General features: G+C 32.3%; 1 long non-coding RNA gene across 4 annotated transcripts in view; it reads right to left on the bottom strand.

Annotated features, from left to right (window-relative positions):
* The window catches only part of LOC140700455 (uncharacterized), a 108,691-nt gene extending 86,036 nt beyond the window's left edge, over positions 1 to 22,655 (bottom strand). For all 4 annotated transcript variants that reach the window (XR_012078857.1, XR_012078853.1, XR_012078849.1 and 1 more), the window contains exons 1-2: positions 22,495 to 22,655; positions 722 to 803 (exon numbers count right to left, since the gene is read on the bottom strand). This is a non-coding gene — a long non-coding RNA (uncharacterized lncRNA). The remainder of the gene's footprint in view (positions 1 to 721; positions 804 to 22,494) is intronic.
* Between the last annotated feature and the right edge of the window lie 236 nt (positions 22,656 to 22,891).

Genomic DNA, 22,891 nt, shown 5'->3' with positions numbered 1-22,891 from the left:
GTATTTCACGGGTAGGCTGTGTATTCTTTTATTCACATTGCTTTACAGCATCATAAGGCACGTATCCCTAATACTGTCATTTTTGTCTTTTAAAAATGGGTTACCTGTGCACATGAATCAAAAATTTTCTGAGTACTATGCCCAAAATGGTGGCATTCCATTGGCTTATGAAATGTAAATAAAATTACTCTCTCAAAAATCATACTAAAAATTGGAATAACATGGCTTTTATTAACAGCATCTTAGGTTGTTCAGCCAGATAAATTTGAACTTCCTTTTGTATTATTTCCGTAGTAGGAGGAGTCCAAGTTGTACACCCACATTTTTTGTTCAACATCATTTTCCTTTGATAAATGATTTTGATTTTTACCAGAAGATTTAGCTATTCTGTATTTAAGCTGTTGGCTAAATTTTCAAACTAGATTTTAAAATAAAAAATTATGTTTTTTGTTCAAACAACATCCTGCAACAAAATTCCTTATTTTGGGGGAAGCATATCTTTATCATTTCCTTATTTATGACACAAATAGTTTACATCGTTCAGTCCTGAAAAGACCTCACAATATACGCAATGGCTTTTATCATTTTTCTTTGTAAGTCTCCTCAAATTCTTAGAATTTGATGTATTTTACGAAAATACGAATGTCGCAGGTAATCGAGATAGTCCCCTTACATTTTTACTATTAACTCCTTCAAAACGAAACAGAAACAAAACACTCACCTGTAATCCAGAGAAGTGGGGCTTTTCTTTACATTTTTCTTTGTCCTAATTTGTAGGGAAATCGAACTTCAGCTTCCAGTCACTAACAACAACAACAACAAAAAGATAATGAAGCATTATGTACAGCTGCTAAGTGATTTCAATACATATTCTAAGAGTATTCAACCTCATCACCCTTTCATTCCAAATGCTCTTTTAAAACCATGCATGCTCTGTCACAGCTGAAGAAGATTTTAGAGATTTTCCACTCAAACCTCATCATTATACAGATGAGAAAAATGTGGCCAAGAGCAGGTGGGTGGATTTTCTGAAGAGTTAAATGCTAATTACAGGCACAGCTGGTACTAGAGTAAGTGTCTCCTAGTGGTCAATATACTACTTTCCCAATTACTTACATTCTTTGCTGCTTTCATTCCTATGTGCTTTGTAGTTATTAGAACTAAGATGTAGATGATTGAATCAAATTGTCTTGAACATAAAAGAAAGTCAATAGTGGTTAGTAAATTAATTTGTTTCAGCTATTTAGTAGGTAAAAAACATAACTATACTTAAGTACCTTCCAAAGAGTGTATTCCTTTGAGAGTTCTATGAAACAGGGTTTTCACAGTGAACTCATCTCCCACTCTTTTAACTGGTAACAGCCTTTAGCTACCAAAGAATTATTAATGCAACAAATGTAACAATTACTTTAATTTTTTATGAAGTTATTGTATTCATGTTTTTTAACTGTTTTGTACGTTTCTTTCTATCCATTAAGGTATCTTTGTAAATTAAAACAAAAATATATATAAAGATCAAAATATTGTCCCAAAACTCAAAAATCTAGAAACAAACACTTAATAGATGGTAAATATATACTTGTTATCTCCATGTAAAACATCAAATTTTATGACTACTTTTATAATGCTCCATTATAACAGTAAGTTTCAACATAAATTTTTCCTAAGCTTATTTTTAATCACTACAAAGTATCCAATTTACCCAGCAATTAGAATAAACTTCTCAATCTAAAATGATTATCTTAATTTCTGTCCATGTGAATGGAAATACATTATAAAGTATATGACTAGATAAATCCTCTTCAAAAGATTTGCCACACTGATTTCCATAAACAATATGACAAATTCTATCCATGAATATAGTGTTAAAAAAAGTGAGAATTTCACTGAACACTAAACATTATCATATGTGTTTTTCAAATTTCATGAGCGACAAATGGCAATCTAGTGTTGTTTAATTTATGCTACTTTAGGTATTTTGCTCATTTTTGATTAGTTTTTTTGTTGTTATTAAAAAGAATGAAATACTGTCATTTGCAGCAACATGGAAGGATCTAGAGATTATTATATAAGTAAAGTCAGTCAGATAAAGACAAATATATGATATCACATGTGGACTCTAAAAAAATGACACAAATTTACACTCTTAATTATAGTGAGAGTAACAACAGAATATATTTTCACAGTGCTTAATTATCGTATAAAATTCTCAAGAGGCCCATTTCAAGTATGCTTCATATTAATCACTTTTTCTATCCCCTCTTATTTTATAATATGGGAAAATGTAAATTGCAAGATCAAGATGGCTCAACAGCATTTTTATGTGTATTACAAACTACACCATTTGCAGAGACACAGATTTGTTGCATAATTCAACTTGCAACTGAACCATTAGATATAGTTGTTTAGAATAAAGGGACTAGTGGGTAACTACCAAAATAAATTCATATGCATTGTAGTCTGACACACAAAGTGACAATATTTACCCAATATTTTTAAACAGTATGGTATACTCTTTTTGCCTAAATAATGTACTACAGAATATATGTGCATGATACAGGCAACATGTATAGGAAACACAGTAGGGGCAGAAATGAAAACCTGATGACCCAATTTAGCTGCCAACAAATGAGGGTTGCAGGTGCTGGTGGCTGAACAACAGACTCAGGGGAAGTCCAGTGTACACAGGGTTCATTGGGAATGAACATCTGTGCTAGGGAGGGTAAGGAAGCAGGATTGGGGAGGGTGTGGTCAAGCTGCACAACACATCCAATAATAGCCTCAGCTGATGCCATCTCCCCCAAAAAACGTGTGGAACTAAATTGCCCCTCAGAATTCTGTTGGATCAAAATAAAAAGGCCTTTGTACCCCTGCTTCAATCATTCCACCCTAAGAAGGGAAGGTTCTTTGGAGAACTGGCTTTTGGCAATTGAAGGCACTCCTGAAATTGGCTGGTATCTGAAAGCTCTCAGCTCGACAGCATTCTCAGCAGCTCAGAAAACAAGTGCTACCTAGAAGAGGCATGTGGACGGCACAACTCAACGCCCGGCATAAAGACTCTTCAATGATGTAAGAGAAATAATTATATCACAAATAGGAAAATGGTGGAAAACCAATTGTTACTGAGATGTTTCAAATTCTCCAACTCACTTCCAACAGATGACCTTTTAGATCACAGGTATTTAAAGGAGCCTGGGGTTATCACTTGTTCCATGACTTTTCTTAACTTTTTCACTTGGCTGCAGTTACGAAATCACTGTGGTTACATGGCATACATATATTGTTAATATACATTGTATGAAAACAATAGAAAATAGTGTGAATTCCTGTTTGCCTACTATACAATACTCACATTTGAAATGAGAGAAAACAAATTTACAAAGTTCTTAAACATAATAAAATGACACAAATCTTTAGGCCAACCTCTTGGCTGCAAAGTGAGGTCAAAATTGCATCACGTCTTTATTTCAGCAATCGAGTATATGTTGGAATAAAACAATAGTTTATATTAGAATGTGATTGTGAAAACATGATTTTTTGCTCTAAATATGTAAGTGCCAAGAAATTTTAGAATTAAAGTTTGAGGTTTAATAAACTAAATGGTTGTATAAATGTCTGTAAGGAAAAAAATTTCAGATCAAATAGCAACAGATCAGACAGTTATAAAGAGGAAAAAGATATTTTAGGACCTTAAGTATCCACAAAAGTAAGCTCAAAAAAATACAATAAAAGGTTCTAAATTGTTTAATAAACCTCCTAAATGCTTCATAAAGTCTATTATCTGGTGTCATGGTTTTTTTAATCTCAGTAGTAGGGAAAAAAAGCCTGACATCAAAACCTTATGGTTCTCATTTCCAGTAATAGTTTTAGAAATACTTGAAGAATGTATTGCAGGTGGAAGGCAATTTTAATTTAAGAAGTGGAAAATACGACTATTTATTAAATGTTAAAGTCTAGGAAAAGATTAGTAATAAATTAAAAATCTGTTTCAGTGATATAAAATACCAACTTTTATTTATGATTATGAGCTCTTATTTTAAATATACCCATACAATTTGTTGAAAAAAATTTATTTAAAATAGTTTTAAATGCATTTTCAATATATTTAGTTGTCACTGTCATTTCACTATATTTTGAGAGATGGAGTTTAATCTTCTTTACCTATAATGTGGGCTTGAGTTAGCTCACTTTTAACATACAGACTAAGAAAAGAAAACAATGATATTTTTCACTGCAGAAACTAGCAATCACCATCTTAAAGGAATAAAAGTTAACATTTTCAGTAATGTTATGTAAGCACTCATACTCCTGTCATGATGTGTTGAAATCAGTTCATCACTTCTCTGGCATTCTTCCCCAGAATCCATAACCTTAGTATAAACATGGAAAATATCAGACAAACCTAAGCTGAGTGGCATTCTGCAAAATATTCGACCCTTATTCCTCAAAACTGTCTAATACATAAAAGACAAGGAAAGACTGAGAAACTATCAAAATTGGAGAAGACGCCAATGGAGAGTCATGATAAATAAATGCAGTGTGGTACCTACCCTGGACTGGATACTGGAATAGAGTAAACAACATTAGTGGAGATAGTAATGAAATATGAATGGATTCTGTAGTTAACAGTATTGTAAAGTTAATTTCTTAAGTTTTGATAAATGAACCTGCTGGAGGAGGTCATCCAGGAAGGGCATGACCTCTGGTTGACCCTAGAGCTGGACGCATATAATCAGATGCTTCTCCCCACGCTCCCCCTGTCCTTGGAATATACGGCTCTGTCCAGTGTTCTTACATCAGGAGCTGTTTACGAGGAAACAGCCTTGAGCAAGGTGCTGAGACCATCTGGACAGTGTATGTGACGGAACCCAGGCAAGGCTGCTATATAAACTTTTCAGATTCTGGCAGGCAGATGCAGAGATCTACGTGTTTTTCAGCTGCCCAAGACAAGCCTTGCATGTTAAATTCTTTTGCTTATTAAACCTGCCACCTAGCAATACTGGGCGGCCTGTCTCTTTCTTTGGTCTCTCCTTGCCCTCTGTGTATGAGGGTCAATTTACCAGCCAACAGCACAAGGCCATGTAAGCTATTATCACTGGGATGTTAGCGCAGGTAAAGGTTACATAGAAGCTCTCTGTACTGCCTTTGCTACCCTTCCATAACCCTCAAATCACTGCAAAATAAAAGTATAAAAAAACTGCACAATTATTAAAGTTATTTCCAATATATTTCAGATCTCATTTATGTTCTTGTTGTTTGACTAATTATGTAGGACAGGATTTATTTTTAAAGTTAATAGTGGAATATTCAAATTCCCAAGAGGCGTCCTGTAAAAAATATACTTCCATACTTGTGCCTTGGGACTGCTTTATCCTTTTAGTAGTTCGATAAATGAAACTCCCTTTCATTCTCTCCCTCTCTCTCTCTTACACACACATACACACACACACACACATTTATATTGATCTCTATGGTGACTTGATCATACCTAAAATTTATATTCATAGTTATAATTGGACAACTTTGTAGAAAATAGCAAGAATTCTGAAGTAAGTTTTGATCATTTTCCACTTAAAACTAGTTTTCATAAGAGCAATTCCCCGCTGTACTCTCATTATTTTTTCTTACCAAGGGTCCTGGAAGTTTTAACTGGGAACATGGCTATGCAACTAAAGTCTGCATTTGCTAGCTTCTCATTCAGCTAGGCATGGCCACAGTATATGCAACTTCTACCTCGTTACTTTTATGGAAAAAGACAAACCTGCATTTTCTGCTCTTTTCTCTCATTCACCAGCAGGGATATTGAAATTAGGACTGGACTAGAGACAACTTAGACTCTGAGAAGAACACAGCCAATGGGGGGTGTAAGAAATGATGGATGATAACTGAATACTTAGATGCTTTCCCATCCACTCTATGTGATAGGAAATAAATTTCTATCTTATTTGTCATTATAATTTGTGTTATCTCTTTAAATCAGTCTAAGATTATTCTTGTTAATAGGGTCATTTGCTGGTGTGGAAAGTTGAAACAAGTTATGTTTCCACAAATTAAAAGGCACTAAGTTGTACAAGTCAGTGTTATATTGAAACATTCTTATATATTCACTTAAATGTATACATATGACCACCAAGTCAGTTACAATTATTTTTCCAGTAGTAGATCACTGTTTTAATTTAAATTTGTCATTTTATCGTCTATAAAATTAGAATGAAAAGGTGGAGGTAGACTGGTACATTTACATAATTTAAATCAGTTTTGTCACACTTGCATAGTATTTAGTGTGAAAATATAGTTGAGTATCTTTACTGTAATAAAATGCCTTAAAATTTTTTTCCTTTTTTCTTTTGTTTATATGTTTTAATCCTTTAGACTTTATAGAGGTGTGAAGTATAATGCTATTTTCATCTAATTATTTCTATGAGATAAATTAGATTTAAGTATAGATAACTACAGACTTGTCACCAGGATTATATTAAATAGAATAAATTAGCATTAAAGTTTTATCTGAAGCTGTCTGAAATAAAATATAATCACTTTCCCATTTAATAACTTAGGTTTAACTACTGAAATATGCATGTTATATAAATATATTCTTGACCCTAATTAGTCACCTTTGGATAAAGGGAAATATTAAAAATATGGCTTCACTAATTATAAAAAATTTATTATTTAGATTGTAATAAATATTAGCTGAAATTTATCAGGTGGTATTTTTTTTTTTTTACTTTGTGGAGAAACATTTTTGAGTTGTATTGCTGAAAGTTACTTTTTGTTTTTCTGTTGTCCTAACTTAGTTAAAGAATTTTACTTTGCAGCTACATAATTACTATCTCTTATTGTAAAATACTAGGCAGCTATCTTTAGTTGTTAGGTGTTTAAATGAGTTTTCAACAAACCTCGCCATTTTAAAATTTTGTCAGCCTTAGTCTTTTAAACAAAGTCCACAAAATAAATTAAGTAACAAGTTCTAATAATAAACAAACACTTCAAAATTATGCTATCCATAGGATAACGTAGTCTGTTGGATGTTACTAATTAATATTTTGCTGAATTTTGGGGGGGCAACCTAAGATAATTTAAGGTTGGTAGAAAAATTATCTTCCATCTTAGTATACAGTATGTTTGGAGGAAGATAAAAACTTAGCAAGTGCTATGTGGACATTGATAGCTTTAAGGAATCAAAGTCCAGATCCTCAATTTCCACATGCACTCTTCCCAAAAAGATGTACTGTTTCTGCAAATGCAAATGCTACCCAGGAGCCACTCTGGTTCTTAGGTCCCAACTTTCTTTTCAACTTCAGAGAAATGAATGAAAGAAAGAAAAGGAAAAAGACAGAGAAGGAAGGAATGAAAAATTATATGAGATTCCCATGCATTCTAAATCTTATGGTGGCAAATTTATCCACAGAATGTTCTCTTGGACAATTCAGTTCTCAGTGTAAGCAGTCATCTCAATGTCAGTCACGCAACAGCTATCTTTCCCACTTTCCTGTTCAATGCTGCTGTAGGCTGTACTTGGCATCTGAAACTGGCACTGACCATTTTCAGATGCTTTCCGAATTTTGGTAAGGTCTAGAGTGAGGTAGGAGTGATACAACATTTTATGTAATGACTCACTTTTTTATCCTATAGCAATCATAAAAAGTGCATTGCTTCTGAGTGAAAAATCTGCTGAAATTTAAGCATAGTAAAATGGTGAAAATCAGTGGATCTGGCACTTTTTTCCATCAGGCAACAAATTTTTGGTAAAGCTCTGTGCCTCTATCTATCTATCTATCTATCTCTTATCTATCTGTCATTTATCCTAGAAGTAATTGTCTTTTTAAAAATCACAGTAGCTTTTTTAAGAATGTAGTTTCAGGTGGCTCACTCCACTCTAACATGTGTCATACATTACATAATCATAATTTTCTTTTTATATGTTGTATATATTCCATACAAATAATATGTAAAATCTCTAATCTAAAAATTTTGATAAAAATATATTTAAAACACATAAATACAATGATATTCTCAAAAAATGTTTATTTCAGTATGTATCAAAATTAAGTTTTGTTTTCCAACACTTTTTATATTTTCCAACTATATCAGGTTAAAAAATGTATCTCTAAATGCAACAATTAAAATAAAATGTGTGAGTGAAACATTATAATGAATCAAGTGTCAGTAAGATCTTTTTGGAATACTTTCTAGAACTTACAAAAATAAACAACGTAATGACTTGACTGTCAATTAATACATAGACTTGGTAGTTTCACTTTTTTTCTCCATATAAAATTGAAGACCTAAATAGAACTGACATAAGATTCATAAGTCATTATGAATAATTTTTAATGATTGACCCAAATGTGGTTTTATGTCATATAACTCAATGAAATTCAGAAAAATATGAAATTTGACTATTAATACACATTCTATTGTTCCCTAATTATTTACATGAACAAAGTTTCTCAGCACTTACACCTGTGAAGTTAAAAAAACAGGTTTATAATTTAACCTACAAACTGTTTCTTTCTGTAATAAGTTGTGGTTATCATATACATCATAATTTTTTAAAAAGCCCTATTCAATTTATTAACAAACATTTCCAAAATTTTAATCTTTTGTGTTTATTAATTGCTCATCAAAATTGGTAACTTTTTAATAATTTTTCAAACAAGGATGTACTGATACTTTTACTAATTAAAACTAAGAATATATTTTAATCATTACAGCCTTATGATCACAGGAAAAATTTTTAAATAATCACATTATATCATTTTTATATGTAGAGTATAATATGAATTCAATAAAAACTTTCATGCTTGAATACACCAAGATGAAAACTTGTGGGAAAAGTGAACTGGAAATAGAATACTACAGAAGTTACTCCTGAAAATCTTTAAAATTTTGGTTGTTAATTTTAAAAAATTAAGAAAGGTTCATTTTAAATTTTATTTTAAATTTATTTTAGGATGCATTTAAAGTTTATTTTAGGATAGCATAAACTGAAATTTGAAAATACTATGTTAATGCATCTCAAAGCAACACATCTCTTAAAAAAGGTCTGGACAGGGTGCAAGATGACTATCTTATATTGTTTTCTTAGAATTTTATTTTGGTTCAAATATTTAGGCAGATTTTTAAAGCAGTATGTCTCAGATTCATAGAAGTAACCAAGATACAAGGTTGGGATAGGCAGCTCATTTTTGACAGACCTGAAAAATCTGTGATTTATTCAAAAATTGTCAAAAATGTAGAGCAGGAATATTGATTGAACATTAATTAGAAATATTAAAAAAAATCTCAAATCCAAACATTATAAATTATTTTCTAAGATTACATGTCGCTTTATTTATGTGTATTACAAAAACAACACCTAGTCATTATAGAAAACAAAATAAAAAAGAAAAAGAAAACAAAAGAACATAAGAACACCTATTACTCTTCCCCAAAGATGGACATCCTTCAGGGTAGGATCCTGTAGGTAAATAGTACAGCTGGGTGTTTATAAACACAGGTTCTTCATTTCAAATCCTAGCTTTTTTTTGAAAAATAGCTGCTCACTACTTAATCCCTTGTTTTCTCCTGTAAACTGCAGCTGTTAATAGTACCTACCTCACATGCTGGAGAATTGAGTTAATACTTGTAGAATACATGGGAAAGTAGCTGGCATGTGTTTAGCAACCAGTAAGTATTATCCCAGTTTTGTATATGCACATATTTATGTAATATTTAAATAAAACAGTGTGATATTTATTTCACATAAATTTAAAACATTGTACATATAACTTATAAATGGTGCATGGGTATGTATTATGTGTTTGTATGTGTGTGTTATGTGTATGTACATATACATAAAATTTTAACATATGTGAGTTCTTCCACAAATCACCTTTTATCTAAATTTTTTCCTGTTAATCTTTTCTAAATAATGCAAAGTACTAATAATTGGGTGAATGTGAAAAGTGAAAAGTAATGTGGAAACGAAAACTTCAGAAAGTAATGCAAAAATGATCAGACTGATTCAAGGCTAACTCATAATTCTCCAAAACGGTGTGAAAAAAATGAGTGATTTGTGGGAATATTTTTAATCATATTTCAATTTAAGCAGATCATAACCATAACATCTGCTTTACTCAAGTCTCAATCAATTGCAAGTAAACTGGGGGAAAAAAAGTTCAAGGAGAGACCATATTCTGAAAGACAAAGCATAGTAAGCCAAAAGTAAAAAGTGTTTATTTAAACACTTTAAACTCAGCTATTTAGATAATTTTAAATAATTTAGGGTTAAATCAGATTTAATATTTGAGATGCAAATATTCAGTGTTATACGTTAACAGGAGTCCTACACCAAGAATTCAGATCCTACACAAATAAAGATTCAATTTCTTTATTCCCTGCTCTTGCAGCATCTGCCCATTCTTTTCCTAGCTATTTGCTAAATGTTTACCCTTTCTTTTTCTTTTCTTTTTTTAAAGTATCATCAGGTTACAATGTGTTAACTTCTGGTGTACAGTATAGTGTTTCAGTTATACATATATACATATATTCCTTTTTGTATTTTTTCATTTTAGGTTATTACAAGATATTGAATATAGCTCCCTGTGCTATATAGTAAAACCTTGTTTGTTTATCGATTTTATATATAGTAGTTTGTATCAGCAAATCTTGGTTTTAAAGTCTTAAAAAATTCTTGTGTTTTTCCTAATCTGAATGTGAGATTTTATGCTTCTTGTTCTTAACACTCAATACAATTACAAGTAAATAATTAATTGTGTGATTTGTTCTTCATTATGCTCACTTTGTTCTAAAACTGAAAGTTACATTAGGAAAAGAAATATCTTTGTCATGTTCACCTATCACAGTGCCTTCTCAGACAGAGTAGACAGTGAGTAAATATGAACTGAATGAATGAGAATTTATTGAATACAGGGATGGATGAGTGAATGAAGAGAAGACTAATAAATTTTCTTTATATTTAATTAAATTCAAATTAAAGATTCTTAGAAAAATATGGTTGGTAATTGGAGGAAATTGAATGATTTTTGATCAGTAGTCAATGTACTAATTCATTTTGCAAAGCCAACACCCTAACTTAGGTGATCTTTGAAAAAGTTCAAACATATTAAACCCTATGCTTGAAACTCTAAGAGTTCTACTATAAATTCATGAACTGATACCATCACTGGTGTACCCAGGACACTACATGCTCTGGTCTCCGGCTACCTGTCTGAAGGTGTTTATCCTGCCCCTCTGACCTACCCACCGCTCTACTGAAGCCATTGTTCCTCCTTTTATATATCTAGTTCTTTGTCTTGCCAAAGCTTTTGAAATTGCTATTAACGCAAACTAGAAAGTTATTCCTCTAAAAACTTGTGTACCTTACTTCATGTTGCAGTTTCTGTTCCCTGGGAAGCCAGCTTTGAGACAAAGAGTAAAGAGTTTGCAGGAGCAGCACCTGTGGAATGGAAAGGAAGGAAGCAGGATTGGGCAGAGAGAGATACTGCTACAGTCTCAATAAATGCCTCATCCAACCACACAGGGAGTTCAGAAACTGGAATGATCTTCCATCAGTCCTGTTTTGACCTGGCATTGGAAGCAAGCCTCCTTGAAGAGGATGTGACCTTAGGTGAGGCCACTCATTTCAGTTCAGGAAATCCAAAGAGACACATCAACTGCCCCCTAGGACCTGGGAGAATAAGATCATCAGTCTTGAAGGGAGATCTAGGAGACGTATCACAGAACCAACACTCCATCACATCATAGTCTTCTCAAGTTATTATCTTTGAGAAAAGTACACCATTACTACAATTGGCTCTATTATTTATCCTGCCTTATGTTTTTTTTTAATTATAGCACTTACAACTACCCAATTATATAACATGCATTTAATTGTTTATTCATGAATTGTGCATTTCCCCCTTAGAATATAAACTCCACAAGTTTGGAACTTCACTGCTTTACCTCCACTGCCTAGAATGATGCCTGGTGAAAATACAGCTATCCAGTTCTTTGGGTTTTGTTACTGGTGTTGTTTTTAGTTTTTCTTTAGGTACTAAAATAAGGTCTCTCTTTTTTTTTGCATCACTCTTGCAAACAAACACACTAAAATATAACTTTCCTTCAGTGTATTTAGTAAATTGAGACCAAGAATTCAGTCTGATTATCTGATTATTTTACTAGCACAATTTTTTCGTAAGATTTTTTTTTTTTCAAATATCATGTCAATTAACTAACAGGATTCTGGTATGTAGTGAAAAAGAATGCTTGACATTTATATCTAAAATTGAGAGTTTGATAATTTTTCATGCACTTTGAAAGTATTTGGATATTTTGCAAAAATTAGCATGTAATTTCATGAAATGGGATATGTGGGGGAGATTAATTAACTGAGCATTTTGATATATAAAAAGACAAATTTTCAGACTCTTCTAGACCCCTAAGAAGGAAGCCTGTACAGCTGAGAAAGGCAAAGCCAATATATTCACAGTGGAACATTTTACTTGTCTTCCCTCATTGCAGATCCACTTAGTTATGAAGTACATACTATAGGAATAAAGAAATTGGGCTGCTAAATATGCTTTTTTCCTTTCTGTTTAAATAAAAGAAAAATAAAATTATGATCTTTTGAACCAGGCTTTCCTGAAACATTAGCCATATGTCACTAATATTTTAGATTGACCATCTGCTGTGGAATATCTCGTGTGTATCAGAAGTAACAACACACAGAACTAATGAAAAATGTGAATCTCAAATTAATTATTTTTGTCTATGAGTCTCATTCTAGCAAATAGTGAGACAAGAAATAATTTTAAAAATTATTTCTGGGAAACTATACTGTCTTTTTAAAAATTACATAATTACTTTAAAACATTTTCCCTTTATATGCTGAATTATGTTTCTAACATGTTCTGAACCTTGTTAAAAATACGTTTTATAACAAGTCTTATTATTTAGAAATGTTAGAAATATAATCCAATATATGTCACCTTTAATAAACCAACTAGGGAAAAACTGAAGAGGAGCAAATTAATTGGCTGGATACAGTTATTAAGAATATTTTATTAGTGATTTCACAAATATCAAAGATAAGACCACTAGCTTGTTTATTAGAACATAATTAAGAAGTTAATAAAAATGTTCCTGTTGGCACTTAGTTTACAAATGAGGAATCATTGTGTGCATGGGAGAAATATGTTAGGTGGACAATAATGGAGTAAGAAATTTAATTGCTATCTATTTTATATAATTTGGGGCTAAATTCTATAAAGTTAAATTGACATCTAACTTGCTCTTGAATCTTTTTTAATTCAACAAGTGATGTCACCACAATTATAAAATTAATAAAAATAAAGAGTTTATTTTAAAGTTAAATTTAAAAGTGCCAGTTGTCTGGGTATTTGCTTCTAAAATCTTTCTCTTCACAAATTCACAATATGGTGTCAGAAAGTAATAAGCATGAAAATAAAATCAATATATCTGACTTCCAGTGCAAACTGGCATTTCTCATTTAATAATCTTTAGAATTTATATTTGTAAGAAAAGCCTGTATGACTTGTATGATAGATATGTTACATATTATCTACATAATGCTAAAAACTCATTTTTCATAAATTCAACAACAAAATAATTTTCAATTAATTTGAACCTTATAAAGGCCAAACAGATGGTTATTGACTGAGCTTTTTGTTTTAAGCCAGCAATTGTGTTATACAGCCGGGACAGCAAATTTTTTCTGTAAAGAGTCAGAAGGTAAATATTTGGGGGTTTGTGGGTTATAAGGTCTCAGTGCAAACAAGCGTGACAACAACCAGAGCCATGACATAAATAAAAGAGCTGGCTGTGCTCTGTGAATCTGCATTCACACAAACACGCAGAAGCAGATCTTGGCCTAGTATCATTCTCCATTAAAGGAACTAGAGGTTTCTGGAGAAATGATTGATCTTAGGACTCGACAGAAAATATGTAAGATGAGCCTAGAACATTCTGTGGTGCCAAACAGTAAAGTGCTAACCCTACCCCCCCCCACACACACACACACAATGACAGGAATATGTCAAATGTCAAAGGAACTCAGACATGAACTAAAGAGCACCCAGTGAGCAAAACCAGCACAATTTGAGCAACAACATAAAGTGGCATTGAAATATGTCTCAAAATGTAAAATAAATATTCATGAGGTGATACTAATATTAAAAAGACTGAATACATAAATAAATAAATGGTGAAAAAACAGATCCCTCATGCAGAATTCTAAAAGTGTATGTAGTTACTGCAACCTTAAACTCCCACTCCTTTGTACGGACTGATGGTGACCTCATTCCATTCCTTCTTAAACAGAAACCAAAAAATAGGTGGCAGCTAAAGAAAATTTTTAGCAACTTATGTTCTTAAAATGTCCTTTTTTATTTTTTAGAATATAAGTGTTGGGTCATTTAGTTTTTGTTTCAAAAATAAAATTATGGGAAGTGGGTAATCAATTGTCTGTAAACATTATATCTATTTTTATTTCTTTCAAATAAAAACTGATTGCTACTCCTATTAAATCAACATACATGCCTGACTCTTATGTTGGTTTTTAAAATTCTGCATTCATTTTTGGTGCCTTTAAGTATCATTGGTTAAAAAAAAGATAAAACCCTATTAAAATTTATAGGCCATTCCTTTACAACATTTTACTTTATACTTTGATTTACTAATGGGATGATAAATGGTATTATAAAATTTCCTAAGCATGATTTACTTGCATATTGTAGAAAGGTATGTTGATAATCCAGATTATCAACTTAATCTCACAATGCTTTATAATGTATTATCATCAGAATGAATTACTTTACACACGGGTTCCAGCTTTTATTTTAATTTTACCATTTGAAACATTTACTTTGGATTAAATCATATGTTTTATGGCTATATTAATGCTTTTGTGAGGCAATCATAAATTCCTGAAATTTTAACATAATTTTGTGATACGTATTTAGATTTATGTAATGACCTTTTGAATGTTACAGTGTCATTGTTGAAGCATTTTAGTTTTAATTCCATAATCTGGTATTATCTCCTCCAATTTAAGGCTATTGAATAATAAGCATAATTGAAAGATTCATTTGTTAATGAAATGTCCTCACAGTGTCAAATCTAATTTTTGGATTAATATTTAATCAATTTTTAGTATTTTTAATATCTATTCTTTAATTTTACATTCTAAATAAATTTATTTCCAGAAGTACTTTCACAACTGTTAAGCAGCAATTGAAATCATGCTAATATTAAAATTATAGATGTGTTTTCATTATCATTAAAATATATTAAAGTTTTAAAGTTCCTTTACTTACAAAATAAAAGCACTATTTACTTATGCGAATGTGTTTTTTTACGTTACTTTTCCCTCAAAATTCCCAATTATCTGCATTGCTATACATGTTTCCAGATGTATATCTTTCCTTGAGATTATAGTCTAGACCAAGAATTTAAAACTAGTAGATGGTGGAAAATACATTAATTTGAGTTCACTTATAACGTAAAGGATTATCATGGTCAAATAATGTCACTGAAGTATTGAAAGTACAAATCCAACCATAAGAAAGGAAGTCCACTAAAAAATCCAAAGCTAAATGCTGTCAACAAATACAAGGCAAATGAGCTAAATCAGTCACATATTTCAGATAAATAACCATAAACAGTATTTGAAAAATCTGTTTTAAGGGTCTGGGACCTCACAAATTTCTCAGGTTACCACTCTGTTGAGCTTACACTCATGTCTTACGTCTGTTAGTTTATAACTTACTATTAAATATAGCTGCCATTGTATTCAGTAAGCCTTTAAATATATTGACATTTAAATTCAAGTATTTGGGATGCACTTCCTTTTGCAACATATAGTCATTGTTCAGTCTAGTGCAGGAGCGTGGGGAGCGGCTTTTATAGAGAAGAGATGAAAGCAAAGTAAGGAAGTTGCTGGCTGGATTGGCTGACAGCCTGGCTGGCTGTTCATGACTGGTTTGCAATTTTGTGACCTTGAAGCATCTATAGGCTTAGATTTTGCTTTACATACGTAGGTCACCAGGGCATTAGAGCCACCTCACCCTAATAACTTCCTTGTTTCATTAATTTAAACAATATTTTTGAGTTCCTAAAAAGCAAAGTAACTTTGTTACATTATGTAAAGGTAGATCAGAACATAAACATTTTTTAACAAGACCCTAGACCAACTGACTATCAAGATCATATAAGCAAGCTAAAATTAAAAATATTTTTTTGAAATAGTTGCTAAAATCTGATTATAGAGTTCTGTTAAGTTATAACAAAGATTTTTTGGTAATTATGTTAGTGATAATATCACTATGAATAAACAACAAAGAAAAAGTGAGCATAGTATTATAGATGCCTACAGAGATGTGTGTGTGTGAGAGAAGATATAATATCTTGTATTTTCAAAAAGTAACACCACAAAGGGGAAAAAAAGAAAGCCAAACAACTAAAAAGGAACTTGTTGAAGTTTATATTCCCAAGAGCCAGTCTCTGAGATGGAGGTTAGTATTTGTAATGTTCATTGGGAGAACTCTTGGGATTAACAAATGTCCAGACAATAAAAACCTCTCTGGCTTTGGGACCAGGGAAAAGTAATTGCATATTGCCATTTTCTTCTTTGTCCAGAACATCAAAAGGCATTTCTCTCTTTATTTCTTTGAGGTATCTGGTATTAAGAGGCTGAATGCCTTTGGAATATGGAGATGACCTTAAAAAAACTCACATGGGCTGTCTGTAAATTATTCAAACAGTCTAGAATCTAGTCTTCTTATGATTTTTTTTGTTTCTAGACAAAAAATGGTGCTAATATTTTAATTAGCATGTTAAAACTCATGTGGCCATTTCTATCATTATTTGGAAAGGATTAGATCCTAGACTAGTTTGCTAGGTTTAATGATTTCTTACTAGTGTCTGTTATTTTCAATCATGGACCAAACACAATCCTGACCCTTGTGACTTGATGAACGGCCCATGATCATAACTGCATCACCAGCACTTCTCAGTGTGCTTAAAATGCAGGATAAAACTTGGCAGCATGACATAATTTTTAAATGAAGAAATTATACACTTTAAAAAAAGAAGTAGGGAGTAGGAGGAGAAATAGGAAGAGGAGAAATAAGAGGATGGGAGGAAAAGGATGAAAAAGAGAAGAGAGAGAGAAGGCAGAGGAAAAGTAGGGGAAGAAGGAAACATTTTGAGAAACTCAGTGTTAACACTGCAGTGTTGTTTTTGTGTGATGTTTCTAACTGAGCCTCAGCTGACATTTAGATGTGCCTAGATTCACACACCCACCAAATCAGATATCTATTGCTATATACATACATATATCCATATCTAAAATCTGATTTGATTTAAACGAAAAAAGATGCACAAAAAGGACAACAAGAGGGAAAGCATGAGGTGTTTATCACCAGCTCCATGAAGGATACATGCAGAAGCACTGCCCTTCTGAACTAATGTAGTTGGGAGCAGAGTCAGCAGAAGTTGGATATAAAATATAATGTGTTTTTTTTTTTTAACCTATGTGCTAGCAAATCCCAAAGAAAACCAGAGTTCATTTATCTTCGAGATATGGTACTAAGCTGAATTATTTTATGATGTTTATTTGAAAAATGGGATATAATTAACTTCCCATTGCATCTCAAATTCTTGATATTTCTACATTTTGCATCTAAAAATATTTTTAAGTAGGAGACCATACTTACTAACATCTTACATCTTTATCTTTTGTTTTTCTATCTCTTCTCTTAGCAGTTATGATAAGAATTCATAGCAGTTATGAAAAGAATAGACTTATGCTAGTTCACTTAATAATTTGTTTTAACACTAATCAATCAATATATATGCAAGTTTATGTGAGGGAAGCATCATCGTGGTCAAGGATTAAGAAGAAACAATTTAGAGAAGAGAAAGGTTTAAACCTACCTGCGAAGGTGTAGTTTGGTAGAAAATAAATGGTAATATTTTTAAGGGGTGACAGTTGTCTCAGTGAAGCCAAACAGATGGAAAAGTTTGGGCTATTTTTTTAAAGAGAGTTAACAAGTCAGTGTTTCTTTAGTATGGAAGCAGTGAGAGTTGTGAGACAAGGCTCAAGCATAGTTTTGACGGGTCATTAATCCACATTAAAGAGTTTAGACTTTATTTCACCCACAATGAAGAATTATTAGGGAGAATGAAATGGCAACTTGAAAGCAATGTTTAAGCTGGCTGCCCTGTGGAAGAGATGTATTAAAGTGGTTGAAACTCCCAGATGTGTGTCTAGTAAGCAAACTACTACAGAAGTAATAAGTGAAAGATAAAGGCCTGGCTATGGAGCTTAGACTTCTTTGTGTGTATGTTTCCCTCTTTGTGTTTCTGTATGTGTGTTTATTCCTGTTTATTAATGATCTAGTAATTTTCCAAAGTCATAATATTTACTAAACTTAAGCCCAACAGTCACCAATCTGTCTGTTAATACGTTTTTTCGTCTATTACCAACTGCGTGAGTTTGTGGCTTATGTTGGGGAAAAAAGGAGTCCTGCCCTAAATAGATTACGGATACAGCTGATCTATGAAACGCTTCCGCAACACAAAGTGACTCATGCACAAAGGACAACTTTTTTCCCCCGAGTTTAAGTGGCAAAATTTTTAATTTAAAAAAATGTCCTGGGTGGGGGGTTGGTGGTAATAGCTCAGTGGTGGAGCACATACTTAGCATGCACAAGGTCCTGGGTTCAATCCCCAGTACCTCCACCAAAAATAAATAAATAAATGCATTTTAAAAACAAATTTAAGAGGAAAACAAAGGGCCTGATTTCACAGCTAGCCAGTGGGATTTAGCTACGGAGGAACAGCAAGTAACACATCTTTATATCTACACATCCAGTCATCATTGACAAGGGTATATAGACACAGAGATCTGGGTTTGAATCCAAATCTTCTTATCAGAGTGACCCGGAGCTAGTTACTCGCCCTTGCTAAGAACAATTTCTTCAACACCACTCCTCATGACAGTAAAATTAATGTAGTAGCAGTATGCATGCCTGCTTTCCAGAACACCTGGAATACAGTAAGTATGCAGTTAAGAAGAAGGAATAACTATTAGTAAACTTGGCAGGCTCAGATCCACAGCCAGAAGTGGCTAATGACTTCCAGGTATTTCTGCAGGTTCCTCAGAGGAATTCATAATCTTGAAAACCTTGTTGGAAAAGTTTCTCCGAGTAAGGAACATCACAGGTAAAGGAGCTTGAGTACTGGCAAACAGTGTGACATATAACAAGAATTCAAAGTAGTTTAGTAGAGTTAGAGCCTAAAGAATCTAAAAGGTGATAGATACGCAGGGAGTGAACCAGAGTGATTCCTATATACCACCTAAGGAATGTGTCTTTTATGCTGTGTGTACTGAGAAACATTTGAATGCAGGCAAAAGAAATGATAACACTTAGAAAATTATTTTTAAAAGCCATGTTAAGAAGGAGTGAGAAATCTAAAAAAAGTAATAAACATATTTGAGGAAGTAGGAACAATGATACTTGGTGTTCCCTTAGATGTGTAATCTGGTGAACATACCATGGTCCCATCTTCCTCAACCTCTCAGCAATATTTGTAATAGTTATCAATCCTTTCTTTCTAGAAAACTCACATTTCTAGACTTCGAAGATGCCATAATCTTCCAAATTTTCTCCTTCCTTATGGCATATTTCCTGTTAATTCTCTTTGCTATTTCCACCTCTTTTGACTTTTAAGTACTGGAGGACCTCAAGGTTTGGTTTCAAACTCCTTTTTTTCTCAATTTACTTTTTTGTGTATTAAATAACTCATTTACGTGTCATTAATAGTTGTTAACAATTTACAAAAAGAAATTCGTTGCCAAAGACTTTATTAAAATTCTCAGTCTTACAGCAATGTGTTAATGTAAATTAAAATAATGACATACCACTTCACACTCATCAGTTTAAAAAATAAATATTAAAATCTAACAATGCCAAGTATTAGTAAGGATGTAGATTAAAACAAAAAAACTTTGATGCATTACTTAGTGAGTGTAAATCAGTTCAATCAATGAAATTTTGATGAAGTTGGGAGCAATTTTTTTTGTTGTTTACAGCTATATTCTTGGAACAATGGCAAGTGCCTAGCATGTAGTAAGTGTTTAACACATATTCATTGAATAATAATTTAGAAGTGCAAGCAATTTGGAAAAATCTAGTAAAATTAAAGTTACACATTTGTTACCTAGCAATTCAAATTGTAGGTAAATTTCTGAAGGACGTCTCCAATCATATGCCGAAGGAGACAAGGACTGTCATATTCATTGCAACATTATTATAATGGCAAAAAAAATTAGGCAGACAAAGCATAGAAAAATAATAAATACATCATTCTAGAGGGTAACCACCTCCAGTGAGAGATAAATAATTGGGATGGAGAGGGATACACATATTTTGAATAGTATCTATAGTATTTTACTCCTATAAAAATAATCCAAAGGAATTATGACAAGATAGGTGTAACTAAGCTGAGTGGTGGGTAAGTTTTCATTATATTATTTCCTAAACTTTTTTCTATATTTGGCATTTATCATAATTTTAAAGATGAGAAGGCATACTAGACCAAGAACTATGAGCCTGTTGATGAAACATTAATCAGACAATCTGAGAAGAAATGGGAAAATTTATTCAAGTAAACTTTTAGGATTATAACCCAGAAAGAACATCTCAGAAAGCTCTGAGAATTGTTCTGTCTATTAGAAGGCAAGGTGCAGTTATATGTTTTTTGAGACAGAGGGCTGTACATCAAACGACATGTTATTTTAACAGTTTACATAATCCAGATCTATGGGTCATCATTATAGTGGATCTTGTGCCCCCTTACAAGATCAAAAAGGAATGTTATCTTTTAAATTGTTTTGTTGATGCCAGGAGAACGTGGCTCTTTATGGTTGGGCAGGTATTGGCACTGATGGGGAAGGTTGGTCGATGCATAATGCAGATACACAATGCACGGTAGGGGAGAGGGGAGGCCAAAGGGCAGAAAAAGATTTTTTATGTTTAAATTTTTTTGTCTCACTATAAAATATGAATTTTATTTCACAAGCCCTTATATTAGAGTCCCTATTCTGCATTGTAATAAAATTTCTGGGGAATTTACATACAACATTGGTGAAAGAAAACATTTTATTAATACAGTATAATTTTTTAGCAAGAAAAATTTGGGTGGTTTTAATTACTATTCATAATTCTCCATACATTTAAGGAAAGAAACAAGATACTTTTCCTCATTTTCTGCTTTTTTCCTCATTCTGGACTTCACCTGTAATTATTCTCTACTTTTACATATCATGTATTCTTGCCTTTGTCCTGGCTTCTTTTCTTCACTATTTTTGTAATTACACCTTTTTAATAACCTAGCAGCAAAACTATGGATGCAGTCAAATAACGAATTTTGATCTCTATAATAATAATGAATGATAAGGAAAGTACTAGAAAACGGATAGAAATGTTATTTTCTCAACTGCAGTATCACAGTGGAAGTCATGTAAGAAGGCAGATTCTTACCAGGACTTCCAAGTACAGCTATAAGGGGAATTTAGTAAGTACTAACTGCTTAATAAATATTGGTTGGATTTATGAGAGAATGGATGAATGATTTAATTCACCAAGAAGTTATAATAATTTTAAATTTGTATAAGTCAATAGTGCAAGTTTGTTATGCAATAGTGTATAGTAAGTCAAATTTACTTTATGAGTTCCCATAGGATAACCAAGTGTAACTTCTGTCTCAGGGCATTAAGCTATATCACCTATTAGTACCACTAAATGCTTGGTTAGAAATCCCTTTATATCTCTAGTGACAACAATATAGAGTGCTGAAATGTATCAAAAACAAACACACAAAAAAACACTAGTCCGGGCTTATTTAAAATCTTCTGGAAAGATATGATGATTCAAAATGTTATTCCTAATGAGATAGACATTACCAGAGATTCTGCAAGTTATTCACTCTTAAAATTTTTCCCAAGTCTAAAAAGCAGTCAATTTACCCTCTTAATGTTCATATATGTTCAGGCTTTGCAGGCAGGAGCAAGGATGGCTTCTCATCCCGTACATCTTGTTTCTTGCCTCATCAAAGCATTTTCTAATTCAAATTGCATTAAGTGGTGCAGATCAGAAGAGTACATCTAGTCATTGAATGAGGAAAGTGTTCCACTGAGGGCTGAGCTGAGGAATCGCTTAGAGCTTTTAACTATCAAGCTGTTTTCCATCTATTTATTTTCCATGACATTGATTATCATTTTCCCAAGACTGGTTTCTCAATAGTTTCTTTTCCTAAAGAGGTGGTATTAAAAAAAAAAAAAAAGTAATCTTCCTCCGTTACATAAATCTCAAATACCTAATCCACATCATATTGTCAAACAGCCATCCTACCTAAACTCACCCAAATGTAATAAGACAAAATACAGTATTGTATCGCAAAGTAGGATTTTAAAGTTTTACTCACTTTATGAGTACAATGCTGGGAACTGACGAAGACGGTACCATCTTAGAGTGTATTAATTCATCGTCTGTTTTGACCACATTCATTCATTTAACGATTGGAAGACCAAACTCTTTGAACAGGTTTCTTCTTAATTCCTTGATATTTGGCCATTTCTTTCTATACATTTTTTTCCAATTAATTGAACTAGCATAAAAAAAATTTAAGATAATTATCTATTTTTCAGTGATTTATTTTTAAAAAGAGTTAAATTAAAGGAAAATTCAGTCCAATTTTCAATTAGAACACAAACTTTGTCAACATTCACCAGTTCCTCTAGCTGCCCACAATACAAAGCCACATGCCTTATGCCAGAAATTCCTTAATTATATTTAAAAGAAATCAATGAATAACATTTTGA

Source organism: Vicugna pacos, chromosome 2 (assembly GCF_048564905.1).
Source record: "Vicugna pacos chromosome 2, VicPac4, whole genome shotgun sequence".
Classification (NCBI taxonomy): domain Eukaryota; kingdom Metazoa; phylum Chordata; class Mammalia; order Artiodactyla; family Camelidae; genus Vicugna; species Vicugna pacos.
This window is presented reverse-complemented; position numbering and strand designations above follow the sequence as displayed.